Raw genomic sequence first — 13,000 nt, 5'->3', positions numbered from 1 at the left:
GGATGGTGACGGGTGGCTGGCCGGGTGGTTGTCAGCCTCCTGATTGCAGAGCCAGTGGGCAGGATGTGGGCACCGCAGGACCTCGGCTAATAGCTCAGGCCACATGGCCTATTAACTATGAAATCTATCACATGAGGGGTGGCTCAGGAAATGAGGAATATTTGGTTTAAAACCAATGACTCCTTTTCAGCTGTAAGCATCCAAAGACAGCACCAATGCACATGTAACTTGCTTGCAGGCTCTTTAGGTCTTCTGGTCCCCAAATCCCATGAAATAGTTGTCAAGTGCAGGCCAGGCTTCAGCAAGGACAGGTGAGAGAGCTGGGCAGGAATTCCCTCCAGTGCTTGCATCACTCCTCAGGAAGCTATGGGGGCTGACAGGGTGAAGTCAACAGGCCAAAGGGAAAAGCAAGGCGAGTTTTATTGTGGAGATGATACCCTTTCATTTGACTGAGAGGGAAAGGACAAAGGGTGTTTAAAAAAATGAGAAGAATTTGAGAATAATAGAAAGAATCTTGGCAATGCTGGGCCTGGCCAATCCCTGGCCTGTGGTCAGGGCTCAGGCAACCAACATCTCATTCACCTGAGGCCTGGGTGGGGATGGGGACTGGGGATGGGGACTGGGGACGGGGACAGAAGTACAAGGAAGGATTAGAAAACTGGGGGGCTTCTCTCATGTGGCAGACCCCAGCTTGTGTCATTTAATCACCTGCAAACCATGTGCAGCTCAGGGCTGACTGCTGGTGCCAAAGCCCAGGAAGTGAAATAGTTGAATTTGAAATTTGAATAAAGATCCTTCTGTTTTCAAAACCCTTCCTCTTTCTATTAAAACATATTCAAAGTACTCTCTCCTTCCCTAAGAAAGAATGGAAATAGAGAATTCTGCTCTGTGCAGGTTGAAAAACAAACAACCTCTTTTGATACACTAATAACAGGCCTTCAGCTGACTAAACAAGTCATTAAGGAAAGAATAGAAATGTCAACCTGACAGGTTTCCTGATTGTGGATATATGTTAGGTTATTTGAGGGTTGAGTGATTGTAATCTTCTTTTTTTGTTGTTGTTGTTTTTAAGATTTTATTTATTTATTTGAGAGGCAGAAAGAGGTCTTCCATCCACTGGTTCACTCCCCAAATGGCCGCAACAGCCAGAGCTGGACCAACCTGAAGCCAGGAGCCTGGAGCTTCTTCTGGGTCTCCCTCGTGGGTACAGGGGCCCAAGCACTTGGACCATCTTTTATTGCTTTTCCAGGCCATCTGCAGGGAGCTAGATTGGAAGCAAAGCCTGTGGGATGCCAGGAGCATATGGGATGGGCTCTTTCACTTCGTTAGAATAAGGTCATAGTCAAGGATCTTGCAACAGATTTAGTGGAACAATACTGGACAAAGTAGTTGCCCTTTCAGTCATAGCGTGATTCTCTCTGTAACATAAAAACAGATTTGCAGAAGTTTAAAAACATTCACAACAGTGCTTTGATGAAGGCTTTAAAACACTGCTTGCACAGAAAAGGACTTTCTATACTTCCTGGGCAGTTGGTCCTGCATGGGTTTTTAGGTGGCAGCTACTTCTGTGGTCTAGCTGGTGGGTCTTGTTTCATGGGCACAGTGAACCACGGAGCAAACAGTGGTGTCACAGACAGCACACAACGGTCACTGTGTTTATGCCATTTGGCAACTCCATTCTTTAAGGCTCTGATGACTTCTTAAGGTGAGAGCCAAGGGGCCTTTCAAAATCAGACCGTGACTACACTTGTTTCAGTGGGAGCGGGTTTTGTTTCAGTGGGAACGAGTGTCTTCTTCCACCACTCCAGGTCTTTGACACCGGAAGGCTGCCTGGCCCCAAACACTTCCAAATGAAAGGTCTCAGCTAAGGAAAGGGAATGTTTACAATATGGATAAAGTAAACTTGGCAAGACTGCCAGTACAGTATTGGAGAATCAGTGTCTTTTTTTTTTTTTTTACCTCTGCAGTTCTTGGGGACATCAGAGGGGCTGTCACACTGCAGATCTTGTTGGGGTGGAGGTGGACACTGCTAGCCTGCATCATGCCACAAAGATCACATGGACTCTGGGAACGAACACCTTGTTGACCAAGCTGGGGATCAGAGCCAGTGATGCGTAAGTCCTTTCCCCCCCATCTTTGTCAAACTTTTATGCGGATCCATTTTTAAGTAATAACTTTTTCTGTTGCTTTGGATTCTGCTGTTTTTGCTGAAGTACATCTGGATTGTTAAAGGCTGGGAAAGTTGTACTTTTACTGGATGAAGGTGACTTCTACACTGTTTTTAGGTCACTATCCCCACCCATCTCCTCAGATTCTAGAAGCGAAGCGCTTATAAGGTTTAAATTTTACTGGTTTTAATGATGGTGATTACGGTGAACAAATACATTGGTAATGAGTGTGCTTTCCCGTTCATTTGTTTAGAAGTGAAAACAATGTGACTAGTCATAAGTTTCTATTTGTTTTAGGCTGGTTAGCTCAGCTGTTTGAAGAAGGGACAGCACTTGTGGACAGAGACTTACAGTTAGCATCATGGTATAAATATGTTTCAGAGTGAAAGACTGGAGAGACATGATGCCCCCAGCTCAGGGAGAATAATCACCACGTTAATGGATTCAAATTCTGTTGCATAGAATAATCTGAGGTTCGGTTAAACAAGGCTCTGCCTGTTTTTTTTTTTTTCAAGGATTTATTTATTTATTTGAAAAGCTGAGTTACAGAGAGAGAGAGAGAGAGAAAGAGAGAGGGAGAGAGAGAGAGAGAGAGAGAGGGAAAGAGAGTTCTTCCCTCTACTGGTTCACTCCCCAAATGGCTGCTGGGCTGATCTGAAGTCAGGAGCCAAGATTTTCCTCTTGGTCTCCCACGTGGGGGCAGGGGCCCAAGTTCTTGGGCCATCTTCTGCTATCTTGCCAGATGCATCAGCAGGGAACCGGATCAGAAGTGGAGCAACTGGGACTCGAACCAGTGCCATGTGGGATGCTGAATTTACCAGCTACGCCACAGAGCTGGTCCCTCTGCCTGTTTTACAATAATCAGTGTGTGTAAATATACTGAATCAAGAGTGCTTAGATATTTAGCTAGAGCATCTGGGTAGATGGTAATGTTAGTTCCTGTGTAAAGGCCCTGGGATGAGTTTATTTGTCATATATTTATTTCCTGTTTTGATCATTTCCAAAATGACCAAGACAGGAAAAGAGAGAGAGCAGGTTGTATATGCACTGTGTCTATCAGAATCAGTGCTCAGATTCACACTTTGGAGTCAGCATTCATAGGTTCAAATCCCAGTTCATCCACTTCCTACCTGTGTGATCTTGAGCATGTGGCTTTATCTTTCTGTGTTTCAGGATCCTAATACTGAAAATTGGTAGAGTTTAGGAATAAGTAAGATCATCCGCGTAAACTCATGAGCAGAACACAAGCGGATGCTCAATGAATGACAGTATTTCTGTGAGCAGCCATGGTTGCTGTAGCAACGCTTCTCCCAGTGCAGCAGGCAGTCTACAGAGGCACGGGCAGGTGTGGGTGATGTGGAAGCGCAGCCAGAGGCTGTGATTTCCCGGACTGTGAGAAATGCAGGCAAGAAAGCTTTGGTTTACAAAACTCCCTTGAGTCTCGAGGCAGGCTTTGTGGGGGAAGAGGCTGGTGTGGCCTCTTGGGAAACACGGTGGGGCGGGACTGAATGAGACTGAGGATGGGTCCTGGAGCTGTGACTTCCCAGCGTTGAAACTTGGAGCAAATTCTCTGAGTCTGTATGTCTTCCATGGTAAAATGGGGGATTAAAAATACCTAAATGACAGGGTTGTTGTGATGATAAATAGCGTAATCATGCGAAAGTGTCCCACTTGGATGGATATGCAGGAAATGCTTGTTTTCCAAATAGAATTTGACTTTTTGCTGAATGATGAATCATTGAAGGCAACAGTCCTCTGAGCCCCAGGCCAGGAATAGCCTTTGAGATCACCGTGAGGGAGCAGCCTCAGCAGCCAGGGGTCACTCCCAGGGTGGCCACAGACCTTTCACCTTTGGTCCTTGTGCTTTGGTCTTGAGTCAGGAACCTCGGACTCACGTCCTTCTGGCCCAGCGTTTTCTGGGGCGCATTGTTCTGAGAGACCTTGTACTGTTTGTTCATCTAATCTGTTAGCAAAAAGGCAAACTGCACAGCCTTCACTTGGGCCCCTGGCTCTGTCCTGCCTCAGGCGCCTGGGGGCTGCCTTGCCCTTGATCCTTGTTGGCCTCGGGGAGGCCCCTGGGCAGGGGCTGTGGCAGGTGTGTGGGAGGTGTCTTAAGTGCTTCTGCTTCTTCAGGCTTGTTTGGACTTGTTTGCTTGTTCTCTGACAACCAGGATCGACCCAAGAGAGGCCTTGGGACTCTTTGTTAATGGAGAAGCCACCTCCTACAAAAGTTCTAGACTATTCTAGCTCCTCTTCCCATCTCCATCCCTTGGGGATATCCTGGACATGAGGCAGCTGACCCAAGTATACTCTTGACAAGCTCTGCAACCAGGATATGAGTCACCAAATTGCAAATGACCTGAGAGTCAGAGCTAGGCAGCTGCAGCCACCCATCACCGCCCCCCTCCCCGCACCTTTAACATCCCCTTCACCTACTCAACCTAGTCCTTCTTAAAATTTATGCCTTTAAATGAGAGCCTGCAGAGAGAATACTATGAGAAGTCCTTATCACTTTCATGCTACAGCTGCAAGTATCTGAGGTTCGAACAGGTGTGTTTGAATCCTTTCCGTTGTGTACCTACTAGGTGGGGAAAACAGAGTCCAGTGCCAGTCTCTGACCTGCATGGCCTACTACTGACTCCCCCAGAGGCCACCTCCCCACTAGCACTCCCCAACAGAGTGGCAGCTTGCAAAGAGCCCCAGGTAGTCAGTCTTCTACCTGCAGACAGTCCACCACCCTTTCCTCCCCATCCTGAGAATACCTGAAGGCCCTGGGCCTCTGGGTGGCCCTGTCTTCTACCTAGAAGGCTGTTATCTCTAAATCCCATTTTTCCCTCATGTCTCAGCCGAAGTCCTGCCTCTCCATGATACCGTCCTGTCCACCCAGCCCCAGCAGCTCTTCCTGTGGGCTCTGCTGGCATTCTGTCCCCACTCACAGGAGAGCTGCCCAGGAATAATGTTTTGTGTACATGAAGTCTTCAAAATATCATGGAAAATGTGTGTTATGAGAAAATTATGTATGCATTTTGAAATAACCATATATTTTAAAGTTTCATCTTCCATAAACCCTCATAGTTGAGCTTTAGTTAATTAATTAATTAATTAATTAGAAAGGCAGAGAGACAGACCAAGAGGGACCTCGTACCTGCTGGTTCACTTCCCAAAAGCCCACAACAGCTAGCACGAGCCAAGGCTGAAACCAAGAGTTGAGAACTCAACCCGTGTCTCCCACATGGTGGCAGGGACTCAAGTATGTGAGCTATCCCTGTGGCCTCCCAAAATGAGCATTAGCAGGAAGGTAGAATTGGAGTAGAAGAGCTGTCAGTGGAACCCGGGCAATTTGATACGGGATACAGATACCCCAAGGAGCGACTCACCTGCTGTGCCAAATGCCCACCCTCTGTTTTTTTCCTGTTTAATTTGTGTCTTCCTGTTTCTATCTCCACCCCACACTCATATTCCACCTAGACTGTAGGGGCCCTGCCAGGCTTCCAGAATGGGCCTGGCAGAGAGTTTTTATCCCTGGGGAGAAGCCAAGGCTACACCCCTTTACTTGCTGACTTTACAATGTCCTACTTCAACTTGGTGAGGTGGCAGTGACTCACTGCTAATGATCCCGATTATTTACACTCTTACTTTCATATTTCACATTAATTAGGAGATGGCTCTCTGTAAGATTCTCTGTGGGACTGGGTGGCTGGAGAGACAAAGTGTTAGAGTCTCTAAGTTTCATCAGTAACAGAAAGAAAGTATGGGATCTCAAGGCAAACGTTTAGAAAGAGGCTGCATGGGGCTGGCCATAATGAAAGGAGCAGGCCTCCCAACAACAGGGCCCCAGCTGGTCTGGCACACGCCCACAGAGCCCAGGCTAACCAAGTGCTGACAATGTGCAGGACTGTGAGTTTTCTCTGTCCGTGAGTGTTCATGCTATTAAAATTACATGAATAATTATTAATGTTAATTAATAATTAATTAAGAAAATTAAATGTCTTTGACATCATTAGACGCACATGTTTGTGTGTTCCTGTGTGTGTGTGTGTGTGTGTGAATGCATGCGTGTTTCTCTGCTTTTACTTTTGCTGCATAGAGTCAGAAAGACCTGGCTGGGTTCAGATCCCGGCTCTACTACTCTCCAGCTCAGGGTCCATGGGCACATCTCTCAACCTCCTGGAGCCGGGTTCTCATCTATAAGTGTGAGCAGCACACACTTCGTGAAGGGGTGTTGAGAGGCGTAACAGAGACAAGGTGTGCAGCCCAGACCAGCAGCTCAGCATCCTCAGGAAGAAATGCAGAATCATAGGCCCCATGCCAGAGCCACCCAACCAGGCTGCCTTTCACAAGATCCCCTGACAATTTGCATGCATGATAACACTGAAGAATTCCTGGCCTCAAGGAACCACCCACCAGTGTATGGATCTATGTGGAGAGGAGGATCCCAGCAGCCCCTTGCATTTCTAGAGTCCTTCCTGGCCTTGCTGAAGCTACTTTGGTCTCTGAGTGCTGTGACTGGTTGGAATTGGGACTTGATAATGTTTAGTGAGATGGCCATTAGGACTTGGCAGATGGAAAGCGAGGTGGCACAGGATGTAGGGATGGCAGAGGGAGGAGGGAAGGCTGTAGACTTTGTTGGCAGAAGGTAGACGTTGGAAGGGCAAGGAGGATATGAGAAAGACATAGGGAACTTAATGTGTGGAAAGAGTTTGTTGAAGGCTTTAGGGGTGTAGAGGTGATATAGGGAGAAGTGAGCCAATTTACATAGAATTTGCTAGAACAAAAACTTTCCTAAAAGCCACAACAGCTTTATCCTTCAGACTTGATCCAAGTATACTATGTTCACCTGTAGAGCAGACAGTAATAAAACAAAACCTACTTTTGGTTTAGAACAATGAATGTTGGTGCTGGAAGGGAATTTTAGAGGTCATCATTAGTCTGATCTTTTAGATCCTTGAAGCCCAGTTAGTGAAGAGTCTTTTCTCATTTGCCACTTACAGTGTGATTTAGGCTAAGTGACCTTCTCACACTACGCCTTTTTAACTTGGCTGTGAAACAGAAAAATAAAACAACAGAGTACATAGGTTGTTATGAGGAAGGTAATGCATGGAAAGTACCTAGCATAGGGCCTGACCCCAATTAAGTAATAACACAAAATATTGTCACACAGCTAATGACATCCAGGAGATGGAGAAAGGGCCCATTTTTCCCCCACACTACTGCTACTATTAATAAAGATGAAGACAGTGAGTTTTTAAAAAGATTTTATTTTTGTTTATGTGCAAGGCAGAGTTACAGAGAAAGAGAGGGAGGGAGATACAGAGAGATCTTCCACCTGCTGGTTCACTCCCTAAATGGCTGCAATGGCCAGGACTGGGCCCGGCAGAAACCATGAGTCTAGAACTCTGTCCAGGTCTTCCACATCAGTGCAGGGTCCCAAGCATTTGGGCCATCTTACATTTCTTTCCCAGGCCATTAGCAGGAACAACCAGGACTAGAACCAGTGCCATATGGGATGCTGGCATCGAAGGCGGTAGCTTAACTTGCCTTGCCAAAATGCCAGGCCCATATAGTAAGTTTGAGATGCAAAGAGTTGCAAAGAGTTGCAACATTATCCAGATTGTCCCCAATCTGGATAATGTTGATAACATACCAATCACCATAATAATAATTATAATGTGACCAACCATAGCTGACATTACCTGGGTGCATATTATATGCCAAGCACCACATAGTGCACTTCACTTGGATTATCTCATTGGACTTTTCAAATGCATATGACATGCATAATACTATCCTGTGTTTACAGATGGAGAAACCAGGGCCTAGAAAGATTAGGTCATTGGCCCAGTGCTTGTAAGTGGGCCTAAGGGTTTGGATCCAGACTGACTGGCTCCATCCCATTCCCTTAACCACTGCATTAGCTTCCATGCTAAAAAACCAAAGAACAAAATGCTGTTTCCATTGTGTAAAAATATGTGCTGTGTACTTTCTGGCCTGATTCCCTGATATATTTTAAATACATGACCACAGGATGAAGAAGAGTTCCCTGCAAACAGAAGAAAGAAAGAGAGGAAATCTGTTAACCCCCTGGGTGCTAGGCCAGGGTTCATCATATGCAGGAACTCAAGAACTCTCTATAGACAAACCTACAAACTCACAGAGGGCACAACTGAGGCTCAAAAAGGCTGAGTCATCCATCCAATTTACAAGCTGGTTGAGGGGAGGAACTGGGCTTTGAGTCTGAGATTGAAGCCCACACTAGCTCAGAAAAGAAAAAAGAAGAGCAGGGCTCATGACTTAAATTTTGACCTGTCCCAATTTCCCAAAGTCCCTACAGCCTGGTTCTGCTTCCACACTCCTCTTTCACAAAGTCTTCAGATAGAAAGGGTGCATAAGCTCCCTTCTAGAAGTGTCTTAATTCTGACTTAGGGCTCACTGCTTCCCAATGAGAATTTCAAGTAGCTTACAACACTCAACTGCATGGAAGAGGATGGAAAATCCAGGTGGCGAGAGAAGTCTAGGCTAGGAATAATGGTGATTGCCAAAATATGCGCCAAAAGGCTTTAAATCAGGGGAGTTAGGCTACTTGGCATTTTAAATTGAGCTGGAATATTTATTACTCCTAGAGGGACCAGAGGCAGAAAGAAACAAAGCTAACTTCTGGTATGATCCCTCACAAATCCATGGGTCATGTGAATTACCACCGAAAATGGGAGATATTTTAAGCCATGGTCTGGCCTTTGAGCCAGAGTTTAGGTTGAGTGACAGCCTGTCTGGTAGGCCCCAGACGACCCAAGGGGTTGCCTGAGGATTCTAAGGCCTGGTGTTGGGTAGTATCTGTGAGGTGCTTAGGTATTGTCTCTGTAGTACCAATGGTATATGATATTTCACCAAAATGGCATTCCTTCAATGTGGTGCTGTCTTTTTCACACATCAGTCCATGGAAGGGAAGGCACAACTCTCCCCAGTAGGCAAAAAGCTTCCATCCCCAGGAACGTGGAACACCTGAGTTCTGGGCAAAGGGGCCAGAGCTGTTTCTCTCATTTATGGCTATCAGAAAAATAGGGCGGGAATCAGCCTACATCACCTGGACCCCACCTTGTGTCAACAGCTCTCACAAACACAGAGGCCACCTTTTACACCGCCTGGTACTGTACACGGGAACCAGCTCACACGTTCCCCAGAAAGGAAAACAAGTGCGGGCCCTGTTCCGATGGCAGGCCGATAAGGCCTGCCCTCCAGCCGGGGCGCCATTGTTCTCGCTCCGTGCGCCTTCCCAGGTTCACTCCAAGCAACTCTGATAAGTCTGCGCTCTGGACAGACTTGTGTTTGAGTTGGGGTTGTCAACCCCATTACTCAATGGAGGATGTGGACTCGTTTTGGGAAGGGCAAACTCTGGTCTTCGGGAGTGGGAGAGAATAAACGTGATTTATGATTAACTAAGTGACTACACCACTGCGTTTGGTCTCTCTGACCACCACCTGAGTCACAGCTCCTTTGTGGGGTTGGTGTGTCTCCATCGAAGTGAGTGGAGAGTGACCACAGAAAGTCTGTCAAGGAATGAGCATGTCCTGGCCATTACAACAGCCCTGGGGAGGGCAGGGTCCTTTGGTTTTCCAGGGGCCCAGTTAATACAGAGCCTCTCCAATAGCTGTACCTGGGTTGTGTCCTGTGTGGTTGGTGATGCTGGGAAACTTATTTAGAGAACCATTCAAGGGGTAGGCATTTGGCCTAGAAGTCAAGTCACAGCTTGGTACTCTGCATCCCATATTGCAGTGGCTGGGTTTGATCTCTGGCTCTTCTCCCCATTCCAGTATACACTGGGAGGCAGCCTATGATGGCTCAAGTACTTGGAGCTCTGCCTCCCATGTGGCAGATGTAGACTGGGTTCCCGACTCTTGGTTTTGACATAGGCCATCCCCGGATGTTGCAAGCATTTGGGGAATAAACCAGCAGATGAGAGATCTGTCTGTCTCTGTATCTCCGCCTTTCACATAAAGAAAATGAATGAATAAAAAACCTTTTAAAAAGTGAGTGAAAGTAACATTCTGCTTAACTGTCTCCGCAATCAAAACTTTGGGCTCCTTTATGAGCTTTGGTGTGTCAGTGAAGAAGAAATAAGAAATACCAGTAGCAATTGGTATTTGGGCCAGGGAGGCAGGGAGCAGGCAGTGGCCTGGTGGACATGGGAGCCCCAGTCCCCTGGGATTCTCTCGGGCTTCCTTCTGCTTGGCCCACAGAGGATGCTCACTTCTCAAGAGCTGACTTTCCTCTGGAACTGGCAGGAGGGCTACACGTGTGACTGTACTTCAGATGCTAAAGCATTACGCCAGAAGGAGCTCTATCATGATTTCACGTGGTGCTCAGCACAACTGCATGAAGACGACGTATGAAACATTTCTGCCATTTTTAAAGGTTTATTTATTTATTTAGATTTATTTATTTGACAGAGTTACAGAGAGAGGCACACACACACACATACACACATACAGAGAGAGAGAGCGAGAGCGAGAGCGAGAGAGAGAGAGAGAGAGGGAGAGGTCTTCCATCTGCTTGTTCACTCCCCAAATGGCAGCAACAGCCGGAGTTGAGCCAATCTGAAGCCAGGAGCCAGGAGCTTCCTCTGTGTCTCCCACGCGGGTGCAGGGGCCCAAGGACTTGGGCCATCTTCCACTGCTTTCCCAGGCTACAGCAGAGAGCTCGATTGGAAGTGGAGCAGCTGGAACTTGAACTGGAGCCCATATGGGATGCCGGTGCTACAGGCTGGGGCTTTAACCTGCTGTGCCACAGCACCAGCCCTATTTATTTATTTGAAAGGCAGAGTGACAGAGAGAGGGAGAGACAGAGAGAGACCTCTCCCATCTGTTGGTTCACTCCCCAAATGCTCACAACAGCCAGGGCTGTCAAGATAAATTCAGGATCCTGAAACTCCATCCAGATCTCCCATATGGGTGGCAGGAACCCAAGAACTTGGGCCATCATCTGCTGCCTCCCAGGCTCATTGGAAGGAAGTTGGATCAGAAATGTAGAGTAATTCAGACTTGAAATACGTACTTCAATATGGGATATGGGTGTCTTTTTTTTTTTTTTTAAGATTTATTTATTTGCAAATCAGAGTTACACAGAGAGAGAAGGAGAGGCAGAGAGAGAGAGAGGTCTTCCATCTATCTGCTGGTTCACTCCCCAATTGGCTGCAACAATCAGAGACACGCTGATCCGAAGCCAGGAGCCAGAGCTTCCTCCAGGTCTCCCAAGTGGGTGCAGGAGCCAAGGACTTGAGCCATCTTCTACTGCTTTACCAGGCCATAGCAGAGAGCTGGAGCAGAAGTGGAGTGGCCTGAACTCGAACTGGCACCCATATAGGATGCCAGCACTGCAAGCAGTGACTTTATCCGCTAAGCCACAGCACCAACCCCAAGGGATATGGGTATCTTAAAATTTTTTTTCCTTTACCATTTAAGAAATTAAATAGGCTTTAAAAAAACAAAACAACTTTATTTTTTATTTTTAATATTTATTTATATATTTGAAAGTCAGAGTTACAAGTGAGAGGAGAGGCTGAGAGAGAGAGAGAGAGAGAGAGGTCTTCACTCCCCAACTGGCTGCAATGGCCAGAGCTGCGCCAATCTGAAGCCAGGAGCCAGGAGCTTCTTCCAGGCCCCCCTGCAGGTGCAGGGGCCCAAGGACTTGGGCCATCTTCTACTGCTTTCCCAGGCTACAGCAGAGAGCTGGATTGGAAGTGGAGCAGCTGGAACTTGAACTGGAGCCCATATGGGATGCTGGCACTTCAGGCCAGGGCGTTAACCCGCTGTGCTACAGCGCTGGCCCCCCCTTTATTGTTTTAATTAAAAAAAAAAAAAACCTCTTTCCTTCTTTTTCCAAAATAATAATGATTAACTTATAAAATGGGAATACAATATATCTTCAAAGAATTTTCCTTTAAAGGGAAACTTAGCTTTATGGGATCTAAACTTTAAAAAGTAAAACAAAACAAAACAAAACAAAACCATGTTTGTTGCCACCATTAGACAACACAGAGTCTAGCATAAGCCAAGGAAATCTGCTCACACTTCAGGCCCTTCTCCTCCTGGGACTAACATTGTTATATTATTTCCATTTAGCAAACTCTGATCTAATTTAGCGATCCTTCTTCCTTCTGGTGTGATTTCAAATTCAGTGATACCTTCTAATACCATATTGACAAAGTCATCGAAGCCAACAAGGGTGCCTTGTCACTCTTCATCACAATGTGAATTCTGGATCCTATACATTTATTTACAAGCTCTGGCGGCAGCAGCTGCGATGGGTTGGTAGTAGCGGTAGCTGCCATGGCTACGCCGGAAGTGACCTGCACGCTTTTTTTTTTTTTCTAAATTAAAAATCTCTGCTAGGAAGCATTCTGTGTGTGACAACCATCAGCCTTATTCTCCAACTGGAGTCTCCCAGGAAAAAATTCCTGGAATGAGCATGTTCTGCTACAGCATATGTGTGTGTGTGTGTGTGAGTGTGTGTTGTTTGTGTGTAACTTTCTTCCAAGTTCAAGTTCTAAAATGGAATTCAGACACCTTTGGCCTTCAAACACTATCACAAGTTAATTTCCCATGATAGCCTTTGTAATTTTACTTGAAGTGTAACCCGTATTCAAAGCATCATCATTTGCCAAAATGTCATTTCCAATATTAACATTTTTCATTGCAAATGTGCACATGATATTTAGGAACATTATTAAATAGATTTTTTGAGCTAGCACAGGGACCTAATTTCCATTCATTACATTATTTAAATTACAAAAGGTGTTATAGGTTCCAAGAAGCTAACATAACACATTTTAAGAATAC

The 13,000-nt window shown here is 46.1% G+C and overlaps 1 pseudogene; it reads right to left on the bottom strand.

Moving 5' to 3' along the window:
• Window positions 1-12,214: 12,214 nt before the first annotated feature.
• On the bottom strand, window positions 12,215-12,492 carry LOC108177190 (U6 snRNA-associated Sm-like protein LSm5 pseudogene; annotated as a pseudogene).
• Between the last annotated feature and the right edge of the window lie 508 nt (window positions 12,493-13,000).

Source organism: Oryctolagus cuniculus, chromosome 10 (assembly GCF_964237555.1).
Source record: "Oryctolagus cuniculus chromosome 10, mOryCun1.1, whole genome shotgun sequence".
Classification (NCBI taxonomy): domain Eukaryota; kingdom Metazoa; phylum Chordata; class Mammalia; order Lagomorpha; family Leporidae; genus Oryctolagus; species Oryctolagus cuniculus.
The sequence above is the reverse complement of the archived record's forward strand: the minus strand, read 5'-3'. Positions and strand labels throughout refer to the sequence as shown.